Source organism: Portunus trituberculatus, chromosome 27 (genome assembly GCF_017591435.1).
Source record: "Portunus trituberculatus isolate SZX2019 chromosome 27, ASM1759143v1, whole genome shotgun sequence".
Lineage (NCBI taxonomy): Eukaryota > Metazoa > Arthropoda > Malacostraca > Decapoda > Portunidae > Portunus > Portunus trituberculatus.
In genome coordinates this window covers 10312402-10339901 of record NC_059281.1, presented here as the reverse complement: position 1 = coordinate 10339901, position 27500 = coordinate 10312402, and the positions used below count along the sequence as shown (strand labels likewise).

General features: G+C 43.6%; 1 protein-coding gene and 1 long non-coding RNA gene across 2 annotated transcripts in view; both read right to left on the bottom strand.

Moving 5' to 3' along the window:
- The window catches only part of LOC123509461, a 304302-nt gene that overhangs the window by 105466 nt on the left and 171336 nt on the right, over positions 1–27500 (bottom strand).
- LOC123509948 overlaps positions 1–27500 on the bottom strand; it is a 140426-nt gene that overhangs the window by 19362 nt on the left and 93564 nt on the right. Inside the window, exon 2 of the long non-coding RNA XR_006676334.1 lies at positions 3532–3593. This is a non-coding gene — a long non-coding RNA (uncharacterized LOC123509948). The remainder of the gene's footprint in view (positions 1–3531; positions 3594–27500) is intronic.

Below are 27500 nucleotides of genomic sequence, written 5' to 3'. Positions count from 1 at the left end.
GGGAGAAGAACCAAGTGAGGGGGAAAAAAGAGGGAAGGAGAGGATGAGGTCATTGGTGAGGGGAGAAGTGAGGTAGTAGGAGTTAGTGAGAGGCGGGTGAGGGCGACATGAGAAGGGGAAACAGAAGGGAAACATAGAAGGGGAAAATAGAAGGGGAGAACGTGAATCTGAAGGGGAAAGAACATTAGTAAGAATAAATGAATCGGGCATGAGAGATAGTGATGGCTTGAATAATAACTGTGTCAGAGAGAGAGAGAGAGAGAGAGAGAGAGAGAGAGAGAGAGAGAGGTGGCACTCGTCCGGCGTAGGTAGGCCATGGCGGTAGTACAAAAAAAGCGGAGTGTGGGGTGCCTGGTGGAGAAGGACGGGAGGTAATGAGTGCCAGTGGTTAAGGGGAGTGGAGATCAGTGCCAAGGATGCGTCTGGCACTGGAGCAGCTCTCCCCTCATTGTCTCCCCTCCCAAGGCCACCTGATCTCCCTCCTCTCAGCCTTTTATTTCCCTCCCTGACCCTGGAATTGAGTGGCGGCGTTACTGGGGCACTGTTCTCTCTGTGAATGAGGGCAGGTACTTTAACTGCGTGTATTAATCGTTTCTGTCACATTTTTGTGACCTTTTCAGTACCATGACGTATTTCCATATTCATTCTGCTTATTATTTGGTGATACAGCTTCAGAAACTCACGGTGGGGATTAAAATTGTGAAGATTCCGGAGATTAATTTTCTGATCTCCATAGACTCTTGCTAATGTCAATGAAATGGTCTAATCGTACACAAATCTCAAGGTAAAAATGAGTCCCAGTGCTGAAGGGTTAATCGTGAGCAGTTTTTACCCCTTCACTATTACAGCACGTTTTCATATTCATTCTGCTTACTGTTTTGTAATTTTATACAGCTTCAGATACTCATGTGGGGGGATTAAATCGTGAAGACTGTGGCCATTAATCTTTTGACCTCCATAGACACTTCCTAATGTCAATAAAATAATTTAATCGTACACAAATCTCAAGGTAAAAATGCGTCCAAGTACTGAAGGGGTTAAAATAGTGAAGACCGTGGCCATTAATCTACTGACCTCCATAGATCCTCTCTAATGTCAACAAAATGGTCTAATCGTACACAAATTTCAAGATAAAAATGTGTCTCAGTACTGAAGGGGTTAAAATAGTGAAGACCGTGGCCATTAATCTTCTGACCTCCATAGACACTTCCTAATGTCAACAAAATGCTCTAATAGTACACAAATCTCTGGGTAAAAATGTGTCTCAGTACTGAAGGGGTTAATCGTGAACAATTTAACAATCACTTCCAACAATTTCAGACATTACAATGGCTAAAAAGAAAAAAAAGCAAAACCTCTTCTTTTTTTTCCCATCGTCCCTTTTTATAAATGGTTACAAAAATTTCATACTTCACTTTTTTTTTATTTTTCACTGATGTCATTATTGTCTATCACAGTGGAAGTTCACAGACGTCCGTAATGAACAGCGAAGCATAAAGGAAGGGAAATAACAAGCAGCTCTATTCAGTGTTCAGCTCTGAGGAAAGGACGGCAAGGCTTGGGAGGAAAAATGCACGTCAGGTCCACTCTTGCCTCTGGTTTACTGTGCTTTGGTGACACATTTCAACAGGGACACAATTTTGCATTTTGGAAACCAGCTATTTTTCAGCATGGCTTTGTATCGGAAAGTATATTTCTTCAGGGTCATTCTTGCATGAAAGGGAGGCAGTAGTAGTAGTAGTAGTAGTAGTAGTAGTAGTTGATGTTGTTGTTGTAGTAGTAATAGTAGTAGTTGTTGTTGTTGTAGTAGTATTAGTAGTAGTTGATGTAGTTGTAGTAGTTGATGTTGTTATAGTAGTAGTAGTAGCAGTAGTTGATGTTGTTGATGTAGTAGTAGTAGTAGTAGTAGTAGTAGTAGTAATTGATGTTCTTGTTGTAGTAGTTGATGCTGTTGTAGTAGTAGTAGTAGTAGTAGTAGTAGTAGTAGTAGTAGTAGTAGTAGTAGTAGTAGTAGTAGTAGTAGTAGCAGTAGTAGTAGTAATCGTCGTAGTAGTAATAGTAGCAGCAGCATAAGTAGTAGTCGTAGTAGCAATAGTAATAACGACAGTACAGTAGCTTCAACAGTAGCGGTGACAATAGCCATAAATGTATTCAATGATCAGCAAAGAGTATACAGACGGACACTTCTCCTCCTCCCCTCGCACACAAAGGAATGAAGACCAACACTATACTTTACATCTTATTAACCTGTCAAAGGAGCTCATCTTGTCTGCTCTATTTTAATCAACCGTAAAATTAATCCACAGTAATTTACAGCACCGTATACACTTGTCGCCCACACAGACGCGCCATTAAGTCAAATGAGTCCATCACAGAATATATGGGGCAATGAAATGGTTTATGTTAGGAGTTCCGCGAAGATCAAGAGGTGGATAGGTGGACATTTGGATACGTGGAAGTGGATATGATAGGTGGAAGTGGATATGATAGGTGGATAGGTGGAAGTGGATAGGTGGATAATTGGATAGGCGAGTAGGTATACGTGTGGAGGTGGAGGGATTATTAGATGTCTTTATGTTAAGAGTCTCGAGAAGATCAGGAAGTGGATAGGTGGATAATTGGATATGCAGATAGGTGGACGCGTGGAGGTGGAGGGATTATTAGATTTATTTGTGTTAAGAGTCCCGCGAACATCAGGAAGTGGATGTGACAAGTGGACAGGTAGATAGAGGCACAGGTGGAGGTGGAGGGATTATCAGATGCCTTTTGTATCAGAGATTATTTTTTGCATCTAGAACTGGACATGTCTTTGAGGGAGTGTGTAAACTAAGCATTCCCAATAAACGTGATTAAAACCAGCAACACGTAAAATTTTGGTGAAGTTTTTAACCCCTTCAGTACTGAGACGCATTTTTACCTTGATTTTTGGGTGTGATTAGACGATTTTACTGACATTAGGAAAGGTCTATGGAGGTCAGAAGATTATAATGACCAGTCTTTACTATTCAAATCCCAACATAAGTTTCTGAAGCTGTATAAAATCACCAAATACTAACCAGAATGAATATGAAAACACGTCCTGGTACTGAAGAGATGAACACTGTATCCGCAACTCACTAGAACACAAACAACAAAAAAACAATCAGCAGACTTGTTGGCCCTCACAAAATTACCGTGATACATTACACACTATAATCAGAGGCAAGAGACGTCAGGCGGGTAGACAGACAGACAGGCAGACAGATAGACAGTCAAGGTGAGGCCTCCGCTATCATGGTCAAGGACATATATTTCCACCACACAATATGCAAAAGAAATGAATAAAGGAGAGACGAGGAAAGAAAACAGGAAGAATAGGAAGAAAATGGAGATGAGATGAGATGAGAAGATAAGAGAAGAGATGAAAATAGATGCGAATCTTGAATGTGGAGGGTTGTATGCTCTGTTGCTTTATGCCCTCAACACACACACACACACACACACACACACACACACACACACACACACACACACGGCCTAATTCCGGCTCACCTGTCGCCGGCACCTGGCACTCGGCTGGGCGTCTGGCAGCCTCAGGTGACGGCCTCGCTCACCTGGGAAGAGAAAGGGAAGGTAAGGCACAACCATAGAGAAATATAGCGCGATGAAAGCGATTTGTAGGAAGGTGAACAAATAATTATTGACTGGTAAAACTAACACTCAGCACAAGGTCTCTCTCTCTCTCTCTCTCTCTCTCTCTCTCTCTCTCTCTCTCTCTCTCTCTCTCTCTCTCTCTCTCTCTCTCTCTCTCTCTCTCTCTCTCTATCTATCTATCTATCTATCTATCTTCCCAACTACAAGTGACTCCCTCAACACATCATTCCTGTTCTTCCTTCCTTCTCTCTCTCTCTCTCTCTCTCTCTCTCTCTCTCTCTCTCTCTCTCTCTCTCTCTCTCTCTCTCTCTCTCTCTCTCTGTACGTGTTTCAGCTGTTTTATCTTTCCAGGTGTACTATTTCCCGGCGGCTGGTGTGTGTGTGTGTGTGTGTGTGTGTGTGTGTGTGTGTGTGTGTGTGTGTGTGTGTGTGTGTGTGTGTGTGTGTGTGTGTGTGTGTGTGTGTGTGTGTGTGTGTGTGTGTGTGTGTGTTGCTGCAAATAGTGCTGTACATGGCACTGTAAAGTTAATGTATTGGAACTGCTGTTTATTGGCAATTCAAAAATACAAAAAAAAAAAAAAATTACAAACTACATCAATGCGTTAAAAATGACGTGTGTGAGTGTATATAACATGCAGGTATGTATGCATGAGTGAAGGTGTATATGTGAATTGGCGTTTAGGTATGCATGGTCACACACACACACACACACACACACACACACACACACACACACACACACACACACACACACACACACACACACACACACACACACACACTCACACACACATACTTTTCAGTCAATCATTTAATTAATCATTCCTAACTGCAAGATTTTTGTAATGTAGAGGTTTCATTTAAGATCACTAACACACACACACACACACACACACACACACACACACACACACACACACACACACACACACACACACATACTTTTCAGTCAATCATTTAATTAATCATTCCTAACTGCAAGATTTTTGTAATGTAGAGGTTTCATTTAAGATCACACACACACACACACACACACACACACACACACACACACACACACACACACACACACACACACACACACACACACACACACACACACACACACACACACACACACACACACACACACACACACACACACACACACACACACACACACACACACACACACACACACAGAGAGAGAGAGACACACACACACACAGAAAGTCTAGTTTAAGTACAGGAATCAGAACCAGTTCCCCAAATTTCGGAAATGGAAGCTTATTAACAAGATTGGCGAAGGGAAGCTCAAAGTTTTGCCGCCAATACGATTCTACTTGAAAGTTGTGCGTGGCAGCGAGGACCCGCCATTGTTAAGGGTCTCTTCCACTTACTCTAATGCACGGCTGGGAGAGAGAGAGAAAGAGAGAGAGAGAGAGAGAGAGAGAGAGAGAGAGAGAGAGAGAGAGAGAGAGAGAGAATATTTGTCTTATCATTATTAATCATTACTATTGTTTAATCTATTAATATTAAAATTATCACCATCATTATCATTCAATCAATACTACTTCTTTTTCCTCAACTTCTCCTTTCTCTTCTTTATCCTCCTCCTCCTCCTCCTCCTCCTCCTCCTTTTCTTGCTCCTGCTGTTCATCATATCACTTTATCAAAGCCCCTACCGGTGATATGACACATTTGGCATGATAGATGAGCGGCAAGTCCAGTCACTCAGCTGTCTCATTTGTCTCAACGCTCCCTCGCCACTCCCTCCTTGCCCCTCTGCAGTAAGTCGCCTCAACTCAGACTCAGCTAACCGCGACGTGCAAAATATGAAAGATCGAGTTAACAATTTTGGAGATAGACACGCCGATAGCAGCTGGGAAGAGGCAGGTGTGTCCATAGATTGTACGGTCCAGCGCAGGTGAGGTTATGTACGGTGACAGGTATTGGAGCAGGTGGTGGTACAGCGAGAGGTGACGGAGAGTAGTTTAAGGCATGGATGGAGAGATAAATACACAGACTGATACAAATATGCTATAAATATGGTGTATAAATAGAAAGGTAAGATTTAAACGTATTTACAAGGAAATGAATATAATATCTAAGTAGTCAAACATACAGAAAGGGTGGAAAATACATCTAGATATACAAATATGCTATGAATATGATGTGCGTATAGAAAAGTAATATTTAAACATACATACAAGGAGATACACATATATCTAAACAGTCAAACATACAGATAGCGAGGAATATATACACATACAAACATGCTATGAATATGATGTGTATGTATAGAAAGGTAAGATTTAAACATACATACAAGGAAATACATATCTAAACAGTCAGACATAGCAAACATTGATACTTAGAATATACAGGGAGCTTGAGACGAACAAAACAAGAGCAGTGAGATCAGTTAAGCTGGGTAGCCAAATATAAATGAACATAAAAGGGTAGTGAGACCAGTAAGCTAGGCAGGCAAAGATATATACATAGATACTGAGATATGAGACAAAAAATATGAACGAAAATTAAAGAAACAATGATCTGGTAGTAAAAATAAGTACATTTGATACAAGGACTACCACGTCTATGTAGGTCTCATGGCTTAAATCTAACAGCTTCCCCTACCATTTTAAATACCCACAACACCGGGGTCATAAAAGCACCAAGCTCGAAAGAAAGTAAAGAGGTTACCACAAGAGTGACTGACAAACCTGCCCTGTGATGTAACCCTGTCAACCTCTGCCAGCCCCTGCCAACCCCTGCCAACCCCTCCAACCCTTGACTCTTCTACCCGTGTACCGACAAGAGGTTTAATCAAGACCACCACCGCCACCACCACGTTACTCATTAAGCTTCTCTCTTCTGAAGGCGTGTGTCAAGTGAAGCCCCAGGGGAGGGTCTATTTAAGGCTTAGAAAAAGGTAGATAAATAAACACACTATCTACATCAGACCACGCCAGCACCACCCGGGTCTTGCGTGTCCATATTTAAGCAACACCACCGCCAGGCAATGTGGATAGACTCAGCTTGTCACCACCACCACCACCACCACCACCACCACCACCACCAAAGGGAAGGTCTCAGTGTTTACCGGATGATCAAACTTTTTTTCTTTTCTCTTTTTTTTCTCGTTTTTTTCCGAAAAGAAATATTTCCTCCGATGGCTGAAGAAAAAGCTAGTTGGATGGTTGACTGACTGACTGGCTGACTGGTTAACTGGCTGATTGACTGGCTGACTGGCTGACTGGCTGACTAGCTGACTGGCTGGCTGGTTGACTGATTGACTGACTGACTGATTGACTAACTGACTCACTGGTTGACTGACAGACTGACTAACTGACTCACTGGTTGACTGACTGGCGGACTAACTGACTCACTGGTTAACTGACTGATTAACTTGCTGACTGGCTGACTGGTTGACTGACTGGCTGACTGGTTGACTGGTTGACTGACTAACTGACTAACTGACTGACTGACTGACTGACTGGCTGACTGGTTGACTGGCTGACTAGCTGATGGGACTCCTGATGACTGTATTGACAACTCCTCAAAGGGAACACAACCATCAAAGGGACTCGACCTGCTTCTCATTCACCACACCCATTAAAAGTGTAATGCACCAGTGTGTGTGTTTTTTTTTTTTTTTTGGGGGGAGGCAGGATGTTGTTTGTCTATTTTACGTGTAACTATTTATCTATTTATCTTTACCTATCAATTCATACGTGCTTGTTCGTGCATCTCTCTCTCTCTCTCTCTCTCTCTCTCTCTCTCTCTCTCTCTCTCTCTCAACACCCACCAAAAGTCCAAGGCCGCCCCGGTAACCTCCTTAGAGCCGCGTCCCTTTTCTCCCCAGCCTCCGTCTGTGTTCACGTCAGGTGGTGGCGAGGTGTTGCTTCCTACGCCGCCACTGACCCAACGACCCACCTCTGTGTCACTTTCAGAGATCAAAGGCGTCTTGAGTTGTTTATATGGGTACAGCGGCGCCTCAAGGAACTTAAGACTGTGCTCAGAAAAGCCTTCCCCTCTCACTACAATTATTCAAGGCCACAGAGACAACTAGCCGAGTTTTTAAGACAGTTTCTCCTATCAATAAACTAGAAATCTTGGCTATCTATCCCCAGAACCATCAAAATACCCTTAAAAACACGAGTATCTTCAACTGGAGCCTTTGGAAAGCAGTGATGGTGAGAGAGCAAAGCGTTTCAAAACAGGAGCTTTATACAGAAGGACTCTGGTATACAACTGAAGGAAATAATGCGTGGTGTAACAAAGTCTGGTGCATTTCATTTTCTGTCTTTAATCTCTCTCTCTCTCTCTCTCTCTCTCTCTCTCTCTCTCTCTCTCTCTCTCTCTCTCTCTCTCTCTCTCTCCACTTATCATCATCTTTAACAGCTCAACTTTCACTGCCATAAAGCATTCTCTCTCTCTCTCTCTCTCTCTCTCTCTCTCTCTCTCTCTCTCTCTCTCTCTCTCTCTCACACACACACACACACACACACGGTTTTCCCTGCATTTTTTTTTTTTTCATCTTCGCACGCCGTCAGAGAGTGTTAGGGGTCATTAAATTCCCGGAAGCTGTACTTGAGAGAGAGAGAGAGAGAGAGAGAGAGAGAGAGAGAGAGAGAGAGAGAGAGAGCCATTGTGAAAGCACTCGAGAGATGTGTAAAAAATATCAATAAAAGAAATAAAACTAACCATATCTTATCTTTTTTCTATTTTTTTGGGAGTTTTGGAATTTTTTTTTTTTTTTTTCACCAGATAATTATGGAACGTGTGAGTGAGTGAGCCCTCTGCAGCCTCCACCTCTCTCTCTCTCTCTCTCTCTCTCTCTCTCTCTCTCTCTCTCTAGAACGTACCCCTCACCCTTCCTCCCCTCATTTTCTTTTCCCCTCGTCTCTTATTTCCCCTCTTCCTCCATCTCCTCCATATTCATAAGTCATATTTATACTTACTAATCCTTATTTCCTCTTGCTAAACGGGTGGAATATTTTTACATTTTGAAGAGGTCATGTAGGAAGAAGAGGAGGAGGAGGAGGAGGAGGAGGAGGAGGAGATAAGGATGAGAGAGAGGAAGGGTACAAGGACGTGAGATATATAAGAAGAGAAGGGAAAGAGAAGAGAGGAGATAAGAAGATAAGGGAAGGGAAAGAGGGAAAAAGTAAGATATGTTTTGGTAAATACGAGTAAATACAGGAAGACAGAAGTAAGAGATGAGGGGAAAAGAACAGCAAAGGAAGGGAGAGAGAGAGAGAGAGAGAGAGAGAGAGAGAGAGAGAGAGAGAGAGAGAGAGAGAGAGAGAGAGAGAGAGAGAGAGAGAGAGAGAGAGAGAGAGAGAGAGAGAGAGAGAGAGGCGTGAAGCGAAAGATAAGCACAAAGAAGAGAAGGGGAAGGCGAGAACAGCTTAAAAAAAAGAATAAAGAAGATAGAACTAGGAAGAGAGGGACGAATGAAGGGATGAGGACAGCAAGAGAAGAAAAAAGGAAGGAAGAGGGAAAGTATTCAAGTGTGGAGGGAACAGGGAATGGAGGAATGGACAAAGAGAGTAAAAACAGAGAGAGAGAGAAGAGAGAGAGAGAGAGAGAGAGAGAGAGAGAGAGAGAGAGAGAGAGAGAGAGAGAGAGAGAGAGAGAGAGAGAGAGAGGTGATAGTTGCATAAAATGACCCGACTGGGAAGCTGAGCCATAAATCGTATCTCACGGGACCAATAATTCACACACGAGCCAAACTGGTCGATAAAAAAAGAAAAAAAGAAAAAAAAACTGCTTGTATATACAGACCCACCGCGAGGGCTGACAACACACACACACACACACACACACACACACACACACACACACACACTGGCACGCCTTGTTCCCTCTTATTTACTATTCACAAAGGCCACAGTGGAATCAAACGACAACCAAACACATACATTCACACATACACGCAAAAATGGCTAAAAATCATCAAAGTATCAGGGTTTTCAATGTAGTTTTTAGTGAGTGAATTAAAAAAAAAAGTCCATTGCAAAAAGGGGTAAATATTTGAAAAGTGTGAAGTTTGGGATATAGATGTTACGTTGCACAAAAATAGTTGCTCCATGTATATAAAAGTTAAATGAATGAATAAAAAAAAGGTAAAAGACGCAATGGTACACGTGGGGCTTAGCAGTGCCAGTAGTGCCACCAACACCAGCAACACCAGCATCACCAGCAACACCAGCATCACCAACATCACTAGCATCACCAGCATCACCCTCGTGCAGTGCCGCGGTACAGTGCCACAGGGATATATACTGAAACACTGCCACATCACGCCTCCACCACTTTGAAAGGGCTTTATAGATGAAGTTACAATGGTATTTAATCCTTTCTGTATTAGGACACATTTTTACCTTGAGATTTGTGTACGATTAGACCATTTTATTGACATTAGAAAGGGTCTATGGAGGTCAGAAGATTAATGGCTAGAATCTTCACTGTTTTAATCCTCCACATAAGTTTCTGAAGTTGTAGAAAATCACCAAATAGTAACCAGAATGAATATGGAAACGCGTCATGGTACTCAAAGGGGTTAAAGAGTGTTTTTATGGCTCTAGTGACAGACTAACACGATTTCTACATTAATCAAGAGAAGAAATAGTCTTAAAAACCAGGCTAATCATCTCTGTGGCCTTTGAAAACAGTCATGGTGAGAGACAAAAATAGCGTTTCTTTATATGGGGCTCTGTAACACACTCACACTCACACACACACACACACACACACACACACACACACACCTGCCATTCCTCAACAGGTAAAAGAAAGGCAGCCAGCAAAAATTCACGCATTTGTTGTACTTTATTGAAATGATCATGACATATGGACAAAGAATAAAGAGTAGAATGAATAGCTGAATAAAACAAGGTTGGGAAATAGAGATGAAAAAAAAGGTGAGTGGACTGTGTAGAGTGAAATAAAAGTGGTGCAGCCATTAAAAAGTGTGTATAGGATTGAAGTGGTAAATACAGTCACTCTCTCTCTCTCTCTCTCTCTCTCTCTCTCTCTCTCTCTCTCTCTCTCTCTCTCTCTCTCTCTCTCTCTCTCTCTCTCTCTCTCTCTCTCTCTCTCTCTCTCTCTCTCTCTCTCTGTGTGTGTGTGTGTGTGTGTGTGTGTGTGTGTGTGTGTGTGTGTGTGTGTGTGTGTGTGTGTGTGTGTACAGTGTATGTGTGTTTCTATGTATATAGGATTCTCTCTCTCTCTACTCTCTCTCTCTCTCTCTCTCTCTCTCTCTCTCTCTCTCTCTCTCTCTCTCTCTCTCTGTGTGTGTGTGTGTGTGTGTGTGTGTATGCCCTTGTCATTTGTCATCATTCGTTTTGCACACTGACATATTTCTCTCTCTCTCTCTCTCTCTCTCTCTCTCTCTCTCTCTCTCTCTCTCTCTCTCTCTCTCTCTCTCTCTCTCTCTCTCTCTCTCTCTCTCTCTCTCGTGATATCTGGCAACTCAATTCACATGCAAACTTTATGTAGATATTAACTCGACTGCCACTCTCCTAACTGCACCCAATACCTCACCCCCCACACCCTCACCCCGCCTCTACACCCTCCTCTGTCTCTACTTGTCACCTAACACCCATTTACACCCCATTTGCACCCCATTACACAGCCATCCTCGCCTCCAGCCTTCCTCTTCCTCTCACTCTGACTCGCTTCCTTACTTGAGTTCTGTTTCATAAGCCTCCGTTTTCTCTTTCTCTTTGCAGTTGTGTTATATTGCTCAAATTGGTGGTTTTGTGGTGGTGGTGGTGGCGGCGGCGGCGGTGGTGGTGGTGGTGGTGGTGGTTATTTTTTTTTTTCCCTTGTTTTTATCCCAGCCTTTTCTTTTCTTCCATCCCAATTATTTTTCCTCTTCTTTCTCCTTTCTCTTTTCATTCCAGTAGTAGTAGTAGTAGTAGTAGTAGTAGTAGTAGTAGTAGTAGTAGTAGTAGTAGTAGTAGTAGTGGTGATGGTGTACATATAACCAAGCTATTTTTTCCACTACTAACATTATCACTGTCACAAAATATCACGTTAATTTACTTACCACCAGGTCATATCAATCACATTCTTCCGTCCCTTCATCCCCATCACTAGCCACCCACATTCCCCCCATCCCATCACACACACACACACACACACACACACACACACACCAGTCACTCCCCGTCTTTCCCTCTCCCTGCCATTATCTCACCACGTCACTCTCCGTTCCATGCTGCCACGGCGCCATATTCCCGTCACTATCTCTCCGCGTCACTGTCCCACCCTGGCCCAGCGCATATTCTCTATCACTATCACCGCGTCACTGTCTCACCCTGGTCCGGCGCATATTCTCCGTCACTGTTTATTTGCGCCACTGTCCCATCCTGGCCCGTCTGATATCCCCCGTCACTCTCTCCGCCTCACTGTCCCATCTTGCCCCGGCGCCATATTCCCCGCCACGTGTTGTCCCTATTTAGGTCAATCCCATTTACCTTATTTGCCCCGTGACGTCAAGAGCGAGGCCATCTAATAATCCTAGAGTGTTTTCTTCAGCGGGAAATGAGGAGGAAAACGAATAACAGCCCAACACTCACCCCAGAAAATATGATGAAAAAAATATCCCTGTCTATCGTATTTCACTTTTCGTCCCTTATTTTGCTAGAAGAAAGAAGGAATTGGTGATCTAAAGTGTCATTCAGAGTTCATGTTTTTTTGTTTTTTTTGTGTGTTCTCTTTTATATTTTGACGTCTTTTTTCTATTTAAAGGTTTCGCCGAGTTGAGGTTTAGTTTTCATTAGCATGCACAGTGTTCACCTCGCCACGCCTCGCCATGCCTTGCCACGCCTTTGCCACGCCTCGCCAATGTACCTGTGTGTGCCGCTTTGCTTGGGAATGGCGTTTGATTAAAGACTGTGATCAAATGAATACCAAGTTAAGAAATGCAGTTGATACAGGAAAGACCGCCATGGTAAACCCCCACCCCTGGAGTGACTTTTCTCAAACTTCACCTTTTTTCCACATTTATAAGAGTCTTAGGTTTCATTTCACGAGATATACAGAGAGAAGAGAAAGAAAGCGATTTGACTGAGGATCCAAAAACGTTAGGTAGATACAGAGAGAGAAGAGAAAAGCAATTTGACTGAAGCTAAATGACTGAGGAACCAAAAACGTTAGGTAGATACAGAGAGAGAAGAGAAAAGCGATTTGACTGAAAATAAATGACAGGAACCAAAAACGTTAGGTATATACAGAAAGAGAAGAGAAAAGCGATTTGACTGAAGCTAAATGACTGAAGGAACAAACACATTAGGTAGATAACAAGCACAATTAGTGAACCGTCCCTTTACCTTTCCTCTCAAGTGCGTGACTGTGAGCTAAAAGTGTCACGAGGAGAAGCAAGCAGGCGAAGGTATAGGATGGGAGGTGGAAAAGGACGGTGGAGGATGCGACAGGAGAAGGATGCGGGTTAATGGAACGGCAAGATTTATGGTTTAAGCGTGGAAATGAAAGAATGAGAACGGGGACAAATGAGGAGAACAGGTGTGGGAGGCAGAAGACAAGGGAAGACAAGTTAAAGAGACAGGTGAGAAAGATCTGAGAAATCCCAAGGTGTAAGGGAAGGAAATGGCGGTGTGTCCTACGAGTTACTTAAGCCCGGAGCGTGAAATTGTGAAACTGTGAGACTGTGAAAATGTGAGATTGTGAAACGCAAGAACCAGGAAAAGTGTGTGTAGCGCATGGCGGGAGGAAGGAGAGAGAGAGAGAGAGAGAGAGAGAGAGAGAGAGAGAGAGAGAGAGAGAGAGAGAGAGAGAGAGAGAGAGAGAGAGAGAAGGGAAGGAAGGGAAAGTAGAGTGAGGGGGAAAATGTTACAGGAAGGCGCGGTATACAATATAGAAAGTGTTTTGGGGGTTACGATAAAAGTGTGTACGTGGGTTAACACAGTGCTTTGGATAAGTGAATTCCGGTTTAAAATAAAAAAAAAAAAATGTGAGGAGAAACGTGCGTACAGTGTAATAGTGTTTTGTGGCTCATGAACATTACAGAGAGAGAGAGAGAGAGAGAGAGAGAGAGAGGAGAGTGGAGAGAAGTCATGAAAGTCAATCTGCCGGAAGAAGTGAATTGGAACAGACGAGCAGGTAACACACACACACACACACACACACACACACACACACACACACACACACACACACACACACATACACTTTCCAGTTACTTTCCCTTTAAAATACACGCGAAGGGAAGGATGACTATAACACTTCACAAAGACGGAGAAAGAGAAGGAAAGGGAGAGAATATGCCACTATACTTCTGGAGCTGACGTGCAATGCCTCTTCGCTCTGTGGACACGTTGCAGAGGTCACCAGGCCGCGGCAGAGTGTCTAGTCGGCAGGCAGTGTTCCAGGGTCCATTACCAACGACATTAATGGGATCGTCTTGCGTGAAAAGCGAAGACGTGATAAGGAGAGAGGGAAAAGCTGACGAGGTTCCACACTTAAAATTGGCGAAAATGACGATGGTGGTTGTTATTGTTATCACTATTATTATTACTGACAGAGAGAGAGAGAGAGAGAGAGAGAGAGAGAGAGAGAGAGTTGACAGAGCAAGTGTTGGTGAATGAGTGGGCGAATGCTCCTCCTGTGTGTGTGTGTGTGTGTGTGTGTGTGTGTGTGTGTGTAGGATGGGAGGAAACATAAAATCCTTTTCCTGGTAGGCGAGGGAAGGAGTGGAGAGAGGTGGAGCGAGGTGGAGGGAGTGGAGAAACTGGAGAGAGTGGAGGGAGTGGTTGAGCTGAGACGCAAGGGACTGGAAGGAGTGGAGGGACGGGAGAGACTGGAGGGAGTGGAGTGACTGGAGGGAGTGGAGGGAGTGAAGAGACTGGAGGGAGTGGAGGGGCATTGGAGGAGTGGATGAGGTGAGACGCAAGGGAAATCATTGTTGTTAGTATTATCATGAGCTTGTTTTCCGCATCTCTCCGCCTGGACACACACACACACACACACACACACACACACACACACACACACACACACGCAAGCAAAGAAGCAGAGTGAAGCGTTCTATACACAATTAATCTCTTCAGTACCAGGACGCGTTTTCTTATTCTAGTCACTGTTTAGCGATTTTATACAGCTTCAGAAACATATGTTGGGATTAGAATAGTGAAGACTCTGACCATTCATCTTCTCACCTCCACAGATCCTTCCTAATGTAAATCAAATCGTCTAATCATACTTAAAAATCAAGGTAAAAATGCGTCTCAGGTTTGTATTCTCAAACACTTTTGTGCTTCACCTCCGCTATTCCAAAAGGCTTTTATCTAAATTTACGGGAGTTTTTTTTAGGGTATTTTTACGGTCTTAGAGGTAGAGTGACAAGATTTCTACATTATTAACTGGAGAAACACTCTTGAAAATCCCGCTAATTATCTCTGCGGGGTTGAAAAATAGTCGTGGTGAGAGAACAGAGCATTTTTAAGACGTTTTTTACAGTTTTTAAGGCAGAATGACAAGATTTCTACAATATCAACACGACAAACACTCTTGAAAACCCCGCTAATCATCTCTGTGGTCTTGGAAAACAGTCGTGGTGAGAGAGGAGAGAGCAATACGTTTCTGAGTACGGTCCTCAATATTGAAGGAATTAGTAGTGGCTCTAAGCTCCCTCCTTTATATTAATTGTGGCTCACAACTACCTCCCTTCACATTAGCAGTGATTCACAACTCCCTTAATTCATATTAGCAGTGGCTCACAACTTCCTCCCTTCATATTAGCACCGGCTCCCAAATCCCTTCCTTTATATTAGTAGTATCTCATAACTCCCTCCCTTCATATTAGGAGTGGCTCATAAATCCCTTCCCTTTATATTAGTAATGGCTCACAACTCCCTCCCTTCATCTTAGCAGCGGCTCACAACTCCCTCCCTTCATATTAACAGCGGCTCACAAATCCCTTCCTTCATATTAGGAGTGGCTCATAAATCCCTTCCTTTTATATTAGCAGCGGCTCACAACTCCCTTCCTTCACATACTTCAAGAGTTAAATGAATCCTTTGGCCATCACTGTGAAATATGACGCGTTTCTTTGGCAGCTCGATTGTGTGTCATTTTTCCATAACAAACAAGGAAAGCTACTGAGAACTGGGACTAATGTTTGCCCTGGGCTGGGTTCTCAGAAAAGCTTTTAACTTACACTGACAGAGAGTAGAGAGTAGAGAGAGAGAGAGAGAGAGAGAGAGAGAGAGAGAGAGAGAGAGAGAGAGAGAGAGAGAGATTCATGTTAACCCTATCTTTATTAAAACTTTCTAACTCGAGAATACACTGACTATCAAAGTTGAAGCGAGCAAGTATCAACAAAATCCTACACAGCTTACACACATACAAACACACGAGTCCTTTAAGAGCTCAGAGTTTTAAGGTCCACATCATTCACGGAGGATTTCCTTAACATAACAAAGACTACGTTGATGAAAACATGGCCATTACCTTTATAATGGAACAAAGAGACAAGTGCAGCCGCCGTGGTACAGTGGAACCATGCGTGCTTTGGGGTCCGAGGGGTCTCCAAGCGCACGGGTTCGAATCCTGTCCACGGTCCGAGTGTAGGTTGGGCTTCCTCACTCGTGGCAAGGGTTTCCTAGCGGGTGGGCTTTGAGATAGGAGGTACCCCCAAAAAGTACCCCTTTTAGCCCATAAATTCCCGTGAAAAGGCCACATGGTATAAATTAAAAAAATCCTTCACGGAAATATATCAAAGTGCTTTTACAAATGTCTTTACTGAGAACACTGCCATAGAAGCTTGGTGAGTTGAGGGGATGGGCGGGTGGGAAGGATGGCGGGTTTGTGAGTGATGCGTTGGTGAGTTGGTGAGCTGGTTGGCTGGTCAGCTGGTGCCTGCTAAGAAATCCATCCGAGAGAGCCACAGATGAAAAATAGGTAGTTTATTGACAACAAACTTAAAAATAAATGCATGAGTTGATGGGATGTGGGATGTGTGATGTTAAGGATGGCGGGCTGGCGGACTGGTGACGGCTAAAACATCCATCCGAGGCAGCCACAGATGAAAAAAAAAATAGATAGTTTATTGACAACAAACTCAAAAATAAATGCAATGAGTTGAGGGGAGGAGGCGTGTGAAAGATGACAGACTGGCAGGGTAGGGGACTGGTGAGGGATAAAACATCCATCGGAGGCAGCCACAGATGAAAAAATAGATAGTTTATTGACAACAAACTCAAAAATACATGCATAAGTTGATGGGATGGGCGTGTGAAGGATGGCGGGCTGGCGGGTAGCGGACTGGTGGCGGTGGATCAGTTCTCCCGCCGAAGCAGCCACAGACAGAAAAATTCTTTTAAGAGAGAGAGAGAGAGAGAGAGAGAGAGAGAGAGAGAGAGAGAGAGAGAGAGAGGTGTCAAGACATTTGTCCCAGGCTTTTGACTAATTCTTTCAATCTTTTTTGGAGACTGCAATTCTAGTGGGCCTTTTTTTTGGCAGTTCTCCCTCTTACATAAAAAAAAAATCAGGGAAGCTCCGATATAGAGAGAAAGCTTCCGAACTAATGACCTGACCTAATAGATAGAAGATGGAAACAACACCAGGGAAGCTCCGATATAAAGACAAACCTTCCCGAACTAATGACCTGACCTAATAGAGCACATAGAAGATAGGAACAACATCAGGAACTAATGACCTGACCTAATAGAGCACATAGAAGATAGGAACACCATCAGGGAAGCGCCAATACAAAGAGAAACCTTCCAAACTACACCTAACCTGACCTAATAGATAGAAGATAGAACCAACATCAGGGAAGCTCCGATATAGAGACAAACCTTCCGAACTAATGACCTAACCTAGTAATGCTGACGCCTGTGCTGTAAAGTCACGGGAAGAAGGATTCAAGAGACATGGCCCAAGGCACTTCTCCCAGACGAGGAAGTGACGCCCTGAGTAAAACTTGGTAAGACGCTGACGCTGCGGAGAGAGGAACCCCTGCTGGCCAGGCGGAAAATGTCAAGACGGAGTGTCATGACTCGGAAGGGGATCTGATTCCAGCCTTCTCAAACACACTGAATATTTAGGAACTGCTCTAATGGTGAAGAGAATTGGACGTTTCTGGAGTGTGCGAGTAGTAGTAGTAGTAGTAGTAGTAGTAGTAGTAGTAGTAGTAGTAGTAGATGAATAATTCTGATGTGTCTTCTCCCATCTCACTGCCCTCTGCTCTTCTCGTGCCTCGCAATGTGCACGTTACTGTAAGCACCACATTCAGAAACGCCTCCCTCTCTCAACGCGACCATTTTCAAAGACTACCGAGACGATTAGCCGAGTTCTAAAGAGTATTTGTCCTGTTGATAATGCAGAAAACTCGTTAACATGTCACTAGAATCACAGAAACACTCCTTTAAACCCGTGTCACTTCAACTAGACCCCTCTGAAAATAGTGAAGGTGCGGAAGTGTTTCAGAATATGGGCGTAAATTTACAAGTCTAGGCGTGAGGTGAAGGTCTTAAGGTGATCAGAACACAGGAAGGCAGCTGCAGATCCATGAGGTGCCAAGGCGGCCTTTGGGGATACGTACAAGCTGAGAAATATTAGAAAACACGCTGGTAGAAAACGGTCTCGAGAATATTGTAATGGAAAAGGTGATCTCTTTCTCTCTCTCTTTCTCTATCTATCTATCTATCTATCTATCTCAAATACAATCAATAATAAAGCTTTCCACATGAGAGGCTTCAGTTTTCACACTCTTCACTCGATGGCTGTCACTTTCCCCCCGTCAATATTTCCTCCCTCTCAGATTTCTCGGTGCAAGTTTCAAGGAGTTCATGTCCCGGCGCTGCAGGTGAGGCGTGGCCGGAAGACGCCGAGACGCATGCAATAACTTATAGGGAAGATGATAAAGGAGGAGGATGAATGACAAATGGTGTAATTCTTCTTGACCGATGACACTCACACACACACAGACACACGCATGCCGGACACTTGGCCCCGCAACACACAAACACACACACACACAGAAATACACACACACACACACACACACACACACACACACACACACACACACACACACACACACACACACATACACTATGAAACTTAGCCAGTGAATTCTTGCTGCAGGAAAAGACATCAGATTAAAGACTTCCCTAAGGAGAAATAACATCCTAGAGAGAGAGAAAGAGAGAGAGAGAGAGAGAGAGAGAGAGAGAGAGAGAGAGAGAGAGAGAGAGAGAGAGAGAGTCGGATTTCTTACATGTGACGGTAAACAAGTATTCGCTCGCAGCTCAATCCTCCCTGGTCCCTTGTCTTCACCAGTGTCTGAGAAGAGGTGACAGGTAATCCCGGAGCAGTGTTCACCTGAGACGTTTTGCTATCACCTCTCCCCCCGTCTCTCTCTTTCTCTCTCTATCTCTCTTCCATCATCTGTAACTTCCACTGACACGGAAAACCAAACTTGCCTTCACAAATATATATCCAACCTTTGATTTTTCACTATAATACTGTACCTATGACCTGTATACTTACTATTTCCTATGTTTCTTATAATACAGACACTATTTCATTATTTATATACCTTTAACCCCTTCGGTACTGCGACACATTTTTACCTTGAGATTTGTGTACGATGAGACCATTTTATTGACAGCAGAAAGAGTCTATGGAGGTCAGAAGATTAATAGCCACTGTCTTCATTATTTTAACCTCCCTCTCTAAGTTTCTGAAGCTGTATAAAATCACCAAATAGTAACCAGAATGAATATGGAAACGCGTCATGGTACTGAAGGAGTTAGATGGTGCTCGAACACACACTAAAGTTAATCTAGAAATATGGGAGATGCTTCACGACAATTTTAGTTAGGAGAAGACGAAAGGAAATTTAAGTACGAGGTGAATAAAGATCTCTCTATAGTTTTCTAATTAGCATAAGAGTGACGGTGGTGGAAAATAAGTAATTAGGTCTTCTTATTCAGAACAAAAAGAAACAATGGAAATAAGCTGGAGAGAGAGAGAGAGAGAGAGAGAGAGAGAGAGAGAGAGAGAGAGAGAGAGAGAGAGTAAACTATCCTTCCCATATATCTCTTGACAGTCTCTTCTTTAGCCTCACTAATCTCTAATCTCTCTCTCTCTCTCTCTCTCTCTCTCTCTCTCTCTCTCTCTCTCTCTCTCTCTCTCTCCTAAACATTTCCCCTCACTCCCTTTGCCATTCCTCCCCTCTTTCAAACTATCCACATTATCCCTACCTCACTCCACCTTCTTCCCTAACCCTTCCACTCACATCCTTTACCATTCCACCTTCCTTTCCACTCATCCACTTAAGACCTTTCCACTAACCCTCCTTTCCACCCGTCTCTCCCAACTCTAATTCACTCGTCCATCCTCCCCTTCCACTTTCCTAACTCTTTTAGACTCAATTCCCCGGCCCCGAACGCCTCCCCAGCCAGCGAGACACAGGGAAATAAGCTCAACAAATTAAAACTGACACCAAAAGAGAACATCCTTTTTGGGGACGCTACGTGGAGGCGGAAAGATGAGCGGAGGTGAGAGTGGTGGCGGCGGTGGAGGCGGCAGCGGCTTCAACATGCAGACAAAAGAGATCACGGTGGACTCATTTCTCGGCTAGGTGAACGCGAAGGAAATTAAAGGGACAGGGTTAGGAGGATACGCAGAAACAAAAGGGGGAGCATGTGAAGTTTATTTTTACGTTTCTTTTCATGGATCTGGTGGGAGGAAAGTGTTAGTATTGGTTTTTAGTAGTATTTGATGGGTTCTGATGCCATGTGGTGCTGTTTGAAGGTATGTGACACGGGAAAACAAAAGGGGGGTTCAATTTTTTTTTTTTTAAGTTTTTTTTTTATTGAGACTTATTATTAGTGGATAAGAAGGAGTAATGTAGTCTTCAGTAGTATTTGATGGATTCTAATGCCACGTGGTAGTGTTTGAAGGTAAGAGACATGTAGAAAGCAAAAGGAAAGGAGTAAAGAAAGAGAGGAGTAAGAAAGTGAAAGAAACAAGGATACGGAGTAGTAAGGAGAAGGAGAAGAATAGAGACATGAAAAAGAAAAAAAACAGGGAAAGGAGTAAAGAAGGAAGAAAGGAGTAAAAGGAAGAGAAACGAGAATAAAGGTAGTAAGGAAGAAAATGAGAGGAATAAGGAAGGCTAAGTGACATGAAAGAAAAAAGAAGAAAAGTAAAAGCGGAAGGGAAGGAGAAAGAAAAACGAGAATAAAAAAAAAGAAGTAAGAAAGAAAACGAGATAAAGGGAAGGAGAAAGAAAACGGAAAGGAGTAAACGAGAGAAGGAATAAAAAAGGAAGAAAAGAAAGAAAACCAGAGAAAAGGAAGGAGAAAGAAAACGAAAAGAAGTAAACGAGAGAAGAAGTAAAAGAGGGAAAAAAGAAAGAAAACGAGAGAAAGGGAAGGAGAGTAGAGAAGGAGAAAGAAAACGAAAAGGAGTAAAAGAGAGGAGAAAAAAGGAGAAAAGAAAGAAAACGAGAAATAGGGGAGGTATAAGGAGGCAGTAACATCACCACGACCACTGTCACGATATAATCAGGTTGGTCGGTGTATGGAATTTGCATCTTTCTTCTTTATTAGGCGTGGCAGGCTCAGGATGTGGTGGTGGTGGTGGTGGTGGTGGTGGTGGTGGTGGTAATGTACGAAGAGGGAAACAGAAGAAGAAGGAGAAGGAGAAGGAAGAGAAGAGAGAGACTGTCCTGTACCATCAGTTTGTCCTTCATTTAGCGTGTGTGTGTGTGTGTGTGTGTGTGTGTGTGTGTGTGTGTGTGTGTGTGTGTGTGTGTGTGTGTGTGTGTGTTTGAAAAGTCGCTTAATTTCGGGTTCTGCAGGCATAAGGCACGTATTCTAAAGTTTTACACACACACACACACACACACACACACACACACACACACACACACAATGGCAATAATCATAAAATCTCACTCTGGGTCACAATTTCACGTAAGATGGAGCAAAAAATTAGCAAAGTCACGCGGAAACTTTCATGTCCCCAGTACCTCATTATACTGGCTTACCCTTCCCCTCACTTCCCCTCACTCCCCTCATTCTCCTCACTTCCCCTCACTCCCTTCACTCCCCTCACTTTCCTCACTTCTCTCATTTCCCTCACTCCCTCATTCGCCTTACTCCCTCACTCCCCTCACTCCCTTCACTCCCTTCACTCCCCTCATTTCCCTCACTTTCCCTCACTCCTTCATTCTCCATACTTCCCCTCACTCCCCTCACTTCCCTCACTCCCCTCTCCTCCCTCACTCCCCTCACTTTCCTCACTTCCCCTCATTTGCTCCCGCGCCCTAAGCACCTGGAAGAGAGAGAGAGAGAGAGAGAGAGAGAGAGAGAGAGAGAGAGAGAGAGAGAGAGAGAGAGAACTTTGGATAAGCTCATGGCCAGAGAGGAAGAGAAGGAGAAGGAGGAGGAGGAGGAGGAGGAGGAGGAGGAGGAGGAGGAGGAGGAGGAGGAGGAGGAGGAGGAGGAGGAGAAGTTGAATCTAAGCCTATCAAGTTTCCATGTTCGTGTCCCAATTGGTGCTGTCGATCCTTCTCTCTAACACTGAACGGTTACTCTCTCTCTCTCTCTCTCTCTCTCTCTCTCTCTCTCTCTCTCTCTCTCTCTACTGTATATCTTCCTTCCCTTTATCATGTGACCTTTTTTTTTGACAATTTTACCTACCACGAGAGAGAGAGAGAGAGAGAGAGAGAGAGAGAGAGAGAGAGAGAGAGAGAGAGAGAGAGACGATTCGACTACTCTACCCCAACTACATCATAAAGAACTAGATATTCCCACTTTCTCTTTTTCTCCCTCACCAGAAAAAAGACAAAAAAAAAAAGATAAGCAAAGAGAAAAGAAAAGTCGCAAGAAACGCGTCACTATTTTGAACCTTCTGTCGAGTTGAACCAATGATGAACAGAGCAATGCAGTCCGAGGGGAAGGAGAGTCAGAGGGGAAGGAGTGTCCGAGGGAAGGAGTGTCCGAGGGGAGAGAAGGGTAAGGAAAGAGGTCAACGTCGTATAATAATGTAGCTTAGAGGAATTTACCATAATGCTCCTGTTATGCTCCATGGCACCATATGACACACACGTATACATTCTCTCTCTCTCTCTCTCTCTCTCTCTCTCTCTCTCTCTCTCTCTGTCCAATAACTCCTCTTATCCATTCTCTTTTTCTTTTTTCTGTCTTTCTCTTCATATTTCCTGTTTATGATAGTGGTGTTTGAGAACGTACATTATTCTCTTTAGCTGCGAGACTGGATACTGTGTTGGATTGTGTTTAGAATGTTTTATTAAGATTATTTAGTTGCTTCGACGTAGTTCCCCGTTGTTTGTTAAGTGTTGTTGTTGTTGTTTTGTTGTTGTTGTTGTTGTTGTTGTTGTTGTTGTTGTTGTTGTTGTTGTAGAAAAATAGTAGTAGAAGTAATATTTGATCACATTTACTGCTGTTTTTATTGCTATTACATCAACTACTACTACTATTACTACTACTACTACTACTACTACTACTACTACTACTACTACTACTACTACTACTACTTCTACTATTACTACTGTTACTGTTACTATCACTATTACTACTACTTCTATAAAACTACTACTTCTGGTGCTGGTGCCACCACCACCACCACCACCACCACCACCACCACTGCACCACCACCACTACCACCACCACCACTGCTGCTACCACAACAACAACAACAACCACCACCACCACTGCACTGCCACCACTGCTGCTGCTGCTGCTGCTACTGCTGCTGCTGCTGCTGCTGCTGCTGCTGCTGCCACTACTACTACTACTGCTACCACCACTCGAACACTACCATTACCACAACTGTCAGGAAGCAAGTACTATCACTGCACAAGAGAGAGAGATTCCACGTGACTGCATAACAAGACTAAACACGTTTGGCCGCAGGATTCATAAAACCTTGGACGAGACAGAAAAATAGGCGAATTTCACACCAAGTTGATTTTAATACGTCACTCATTCATCTCTTAAGGTTGGTCAGGGATAAGTGTGTCTGTGTGTCTGTTTGTCTGTGTGTCTGTGTGTCTGTGTGTCTGTTTGTCTTCTCTCTCTACTCTTCTTATTTACTTTATTTTTTTCACCTTCTTCCCCTCATTTTTTTTTCTTCTTTCTATATTCTAACCCCCTCCACGTACGTTTACCTTAAAGCTGATTGGCGTTTATTGATGGGCCTCTCTCTCTCTCTCTCTCTCTCTCTCTCTCTCTCTCTCTCTCTCTCTCTCTCTCTCTCTCTCAATTTGCGCACTGCGTTTCACTATCTATTTGTTACCTGTCTGTCTGTCTGTCTGTCTGTTTGTTCGTTTGCCTGTATGCAAGTTTAATGTATGTATGTATGTATGTATGTATGTATGTAGGACGATATGTGTGTGTGTGTGTGTGTGTGTGTGTGTGTGTGTGTGTGTGTGTGTGTGTGTGTGTGTGTGTGTGTGTGTGTGTGGGTGGGTGTGGGTGGATGTGTGTGTGGGTGTGTTTGAGTTTGTGGTTTGCAAAGAGAAAATGAAAGTAAGAAAGAAAGAATGAAGATGGAGGAGGAGGAGAAGGAGGAGGAGGAGGAGGAGGAGGAGGAGGAGGAGGAGGAGGAGGAGGAGGAAGAGGAAAAATCGAAATCAGATCAACGATAAACCTCTCTCTCTCTCTCTCTCTCTCTCTCTCTCTCTCTCTCTCTCTCTCTCTCTCTCGCAGAATATCTAAATACCTCTGAACCACTTCTTTCCCTCATCCTTCCCTCCCTTCCTCCTCCTCCTCCTCCTCCTCCTCCTCCTCCTCCTCCTCCTCCTCCTCCTCCTCCTCCTCCTCCTCCTCCTTGCTCTCTCCACCCGGCCGTATCCAATTTCCTTCAAATAAAACTTCTTAAACTATCAGAGGCAGCACATTCTTTCCCCTCCCTCCCTCCTCCCCTCAATCTTTATCTCCGATCTGACCTTACCCTGTGTTTACCTCCTCCTCTTTCCTCTCATTCCCCTTCATTCATCTTTCTATAATCCTCCTCCTCTTCCTCTTTCACCTCCTCCTCTTACACCTCCTCCTCGTGTTTCCTTCACTCGCAAAGCACTCTAAAAAAAAATTCCCTAAATCAGACAAGGGGAAATCTTACTAGGGAATTTTTTTTAAGGATATTCTTCGGAGTTTCGGTTTCTAGGGATAATTTTTCTACTGAGAGAATCTGCGAGAGGAGAGAAAGGAAGCTCTAAAGGGGAAGGTGAGGACGGGAAGAGGGGAGAGGGACGAGGGGAGTGTAATGGAGAAGCTACTTAAGGGGAAACAGAAGAGAGAGGGGAGAAAAAAATGTTATGAAAGGAATTATGATTTATTAGCTGGGTTTCTGTTTTCGAGGGGGTTCTGAGGGGAGTGGCAGGTGGTGAGGGGAGCTGGGGAGGGGGGTAGGGAGGTGAGGGGAGACGGCAAAGGAGAAGAGGAAGAATAAAGGAGAAAGGAATGGAGAGAAAGAGAGGGGAGGTAGAGAGGGGAAGTGGGGAAGAGAGGGGAGACGGCATAAGAGAAGAGGAAGAAAAATGAATGAAGGAAGGAAGGAAATGAGAGAAAGAAGGAAAAAAGAAGGAAGGAAAGAGAAAGAGAGGGGAGGTAGAGAGGGGATGTGGGGAGGTGAGGGGAAACAGCAACGGAGAAGAGGAAGGGAAAAAGAAGGAAGGAAGGAAGGAAGGAAGGAAAGGAGAGAGAAAGAGAGGGGTGGTGGGGGGGGCGAAAAGTGCAGAGGTGAGGGGAGAGAAGCAAGGAAGGAAGGAAAGAAAGAAGGAAGAGAGAGAAAAAGAGGGGAGAAAAGAGAGGGAAGGTGGGGAGGAAAGGTGGGGAGAAGAGGGGAAACGGCAACGGAGAAGAGGAATAAAAGAAGAAGGGAGGAAGAAAGAGAGAAAGAGAGAGAAGAAGCAGTAATAGCATTTCTGTATTTCAAAATTCATATGACGTGACTTCATTTAAGAGGGAGATTTCAAGACATTTATCCCTTTTTTTGGCTAACTCTCTCAGATCTGCAAGAGGATTGACACCTAAGTGGGCATTTTTTTCTCTTTTTATGTTTCCTTTGGCCCTAGGAGGTGTGGAAGTGGGGAGGTAGGGAGCTGGGGAGGTGAGGGGAAGGGCAACGAAGAAGAGGAAGAAAAGAAGGAAGGAAGAAAAGGAGAGAAGGATAAGTAATAACAGTACACGTAGTAATAACCGAAATAAAGAAGAATGAGACAGAGAATGATAATAAAAACAAGAAAAGAAAGGAAAAATGAGTGAAGTGGTGACGCAGGAAATTGCAACAAAGAATAAAAAGAATGAAAACAAGGAAAGGAAAAGGGAAAGTGAAGTGGTGACGCAGGTAATTGAACTAAAACAAGGTGTGGTGACTAATAACGCGCAGGTGATTACAGGTGAGCGGGGAATGAAGGTGTAAAGAGAGCTCACTAATGGACCGTCGCCGCCACTCCAGGTTTGTCTCACTGGCTGAACACGACGAGAAAGTAATTACAATGGTGTTTGGCTCTCTCTCTCTCTCTCTCTCTCTCTCTCTCTCTCTCTCTCTCTCTCTCTCTCTCTCAGGACCGTTAATTTCACTGTAGCCAATAGTTTAGTATAATTTACAGTTTTTTTTTTTCTATTTGCTATTTTCTATTTCAGGTTTTGATGCATCACACAAGCACTCCACCTGCCTTTGTTGCCTCTCCAGCGCTTTATATCAATCAGTCCTTTAATACGCACTGTTTTTTTACCTATCGTCCTTCCCTGCTCCTCCCGCCTCTCCCCGCCTCTCCCCGCTCTATTTTTTTCACCTGCCGCTCCTCCCAGCTCCTCCCCGACTATTCCCGCCCGTTCATCCCGTACCCAGACCGTTCCCGCCTTTCTCGCTCTATTTTTTTTTTCACCTGTAGCCTTCCCAGCTCCTTCCCGTCCATCCCGCCCGTCCCCAGCCTTCTCCCGCCCATTCCGCCCGTTTCCGCCCGTCCCCCGTCCGTCCCCCGCCCGTTCCCCGCTCGGCCGCTTCACCACACAATCGTCTGGTAACCTTTCTGTACTACAAAGCTTTATATACAAAAAAACGGGACGCCGCGGTGGAAACAATATATTTTCATCAACTGCATTCACACCCGCCCGAGTCCACATTGACGTTTATCACAGTTTTAATCAGTGAGTGTTATTAATTCATCTGTATTGATGGAAAAAATTTAACCCATACATTTGATTATACAAAATAAAGTAACGTGTCATTAATCAAGTGTTTTTTTTTTTTTTTTGACAATATTTTTTTTGCGTTACTTTTAATAACTATCAAATAACAAACAATAGTCTCTCTCTTTCTCTCTCTCTCTCTCTCTCTCTCACGCCAAAGGGTTAAACAGGAACTATATTTAATCCGATCTCGTTTTCTAATTACCATATTTGCAAGTCATTCACTTCGAAACCCTCACAGCAAACTACAAACTCGTAACTCAAAACTACCAACTCGTAACTCAAAATACAAACTCGCAACTCAAAATACAAACTCGTAAATCAAAACACATGGAAAAAGCTAATCATGTACAATTATGCTCTTTTTTTTAACATTTCCGTGCTCAAAAATCTGCAGGCGCTCTTTTTTTGCTTAGCTTTCACTCGTAAATACAGACCACCGTCACCACTACTACCACTACCACTACAACTAATCCCCCACTACTATAACCATCACCATCACCATCACCACCATTACTATCAACACCACCATCACCACCACCACCACCACCATCACCACTATCACCACCACCATCACCACCACTACCACCACCATCACCACAATCACCAGGTACTTTCAATGCTACTAATATTAACATTATTTCACCTTTTATTATCTCTATCCACCTTTATCAT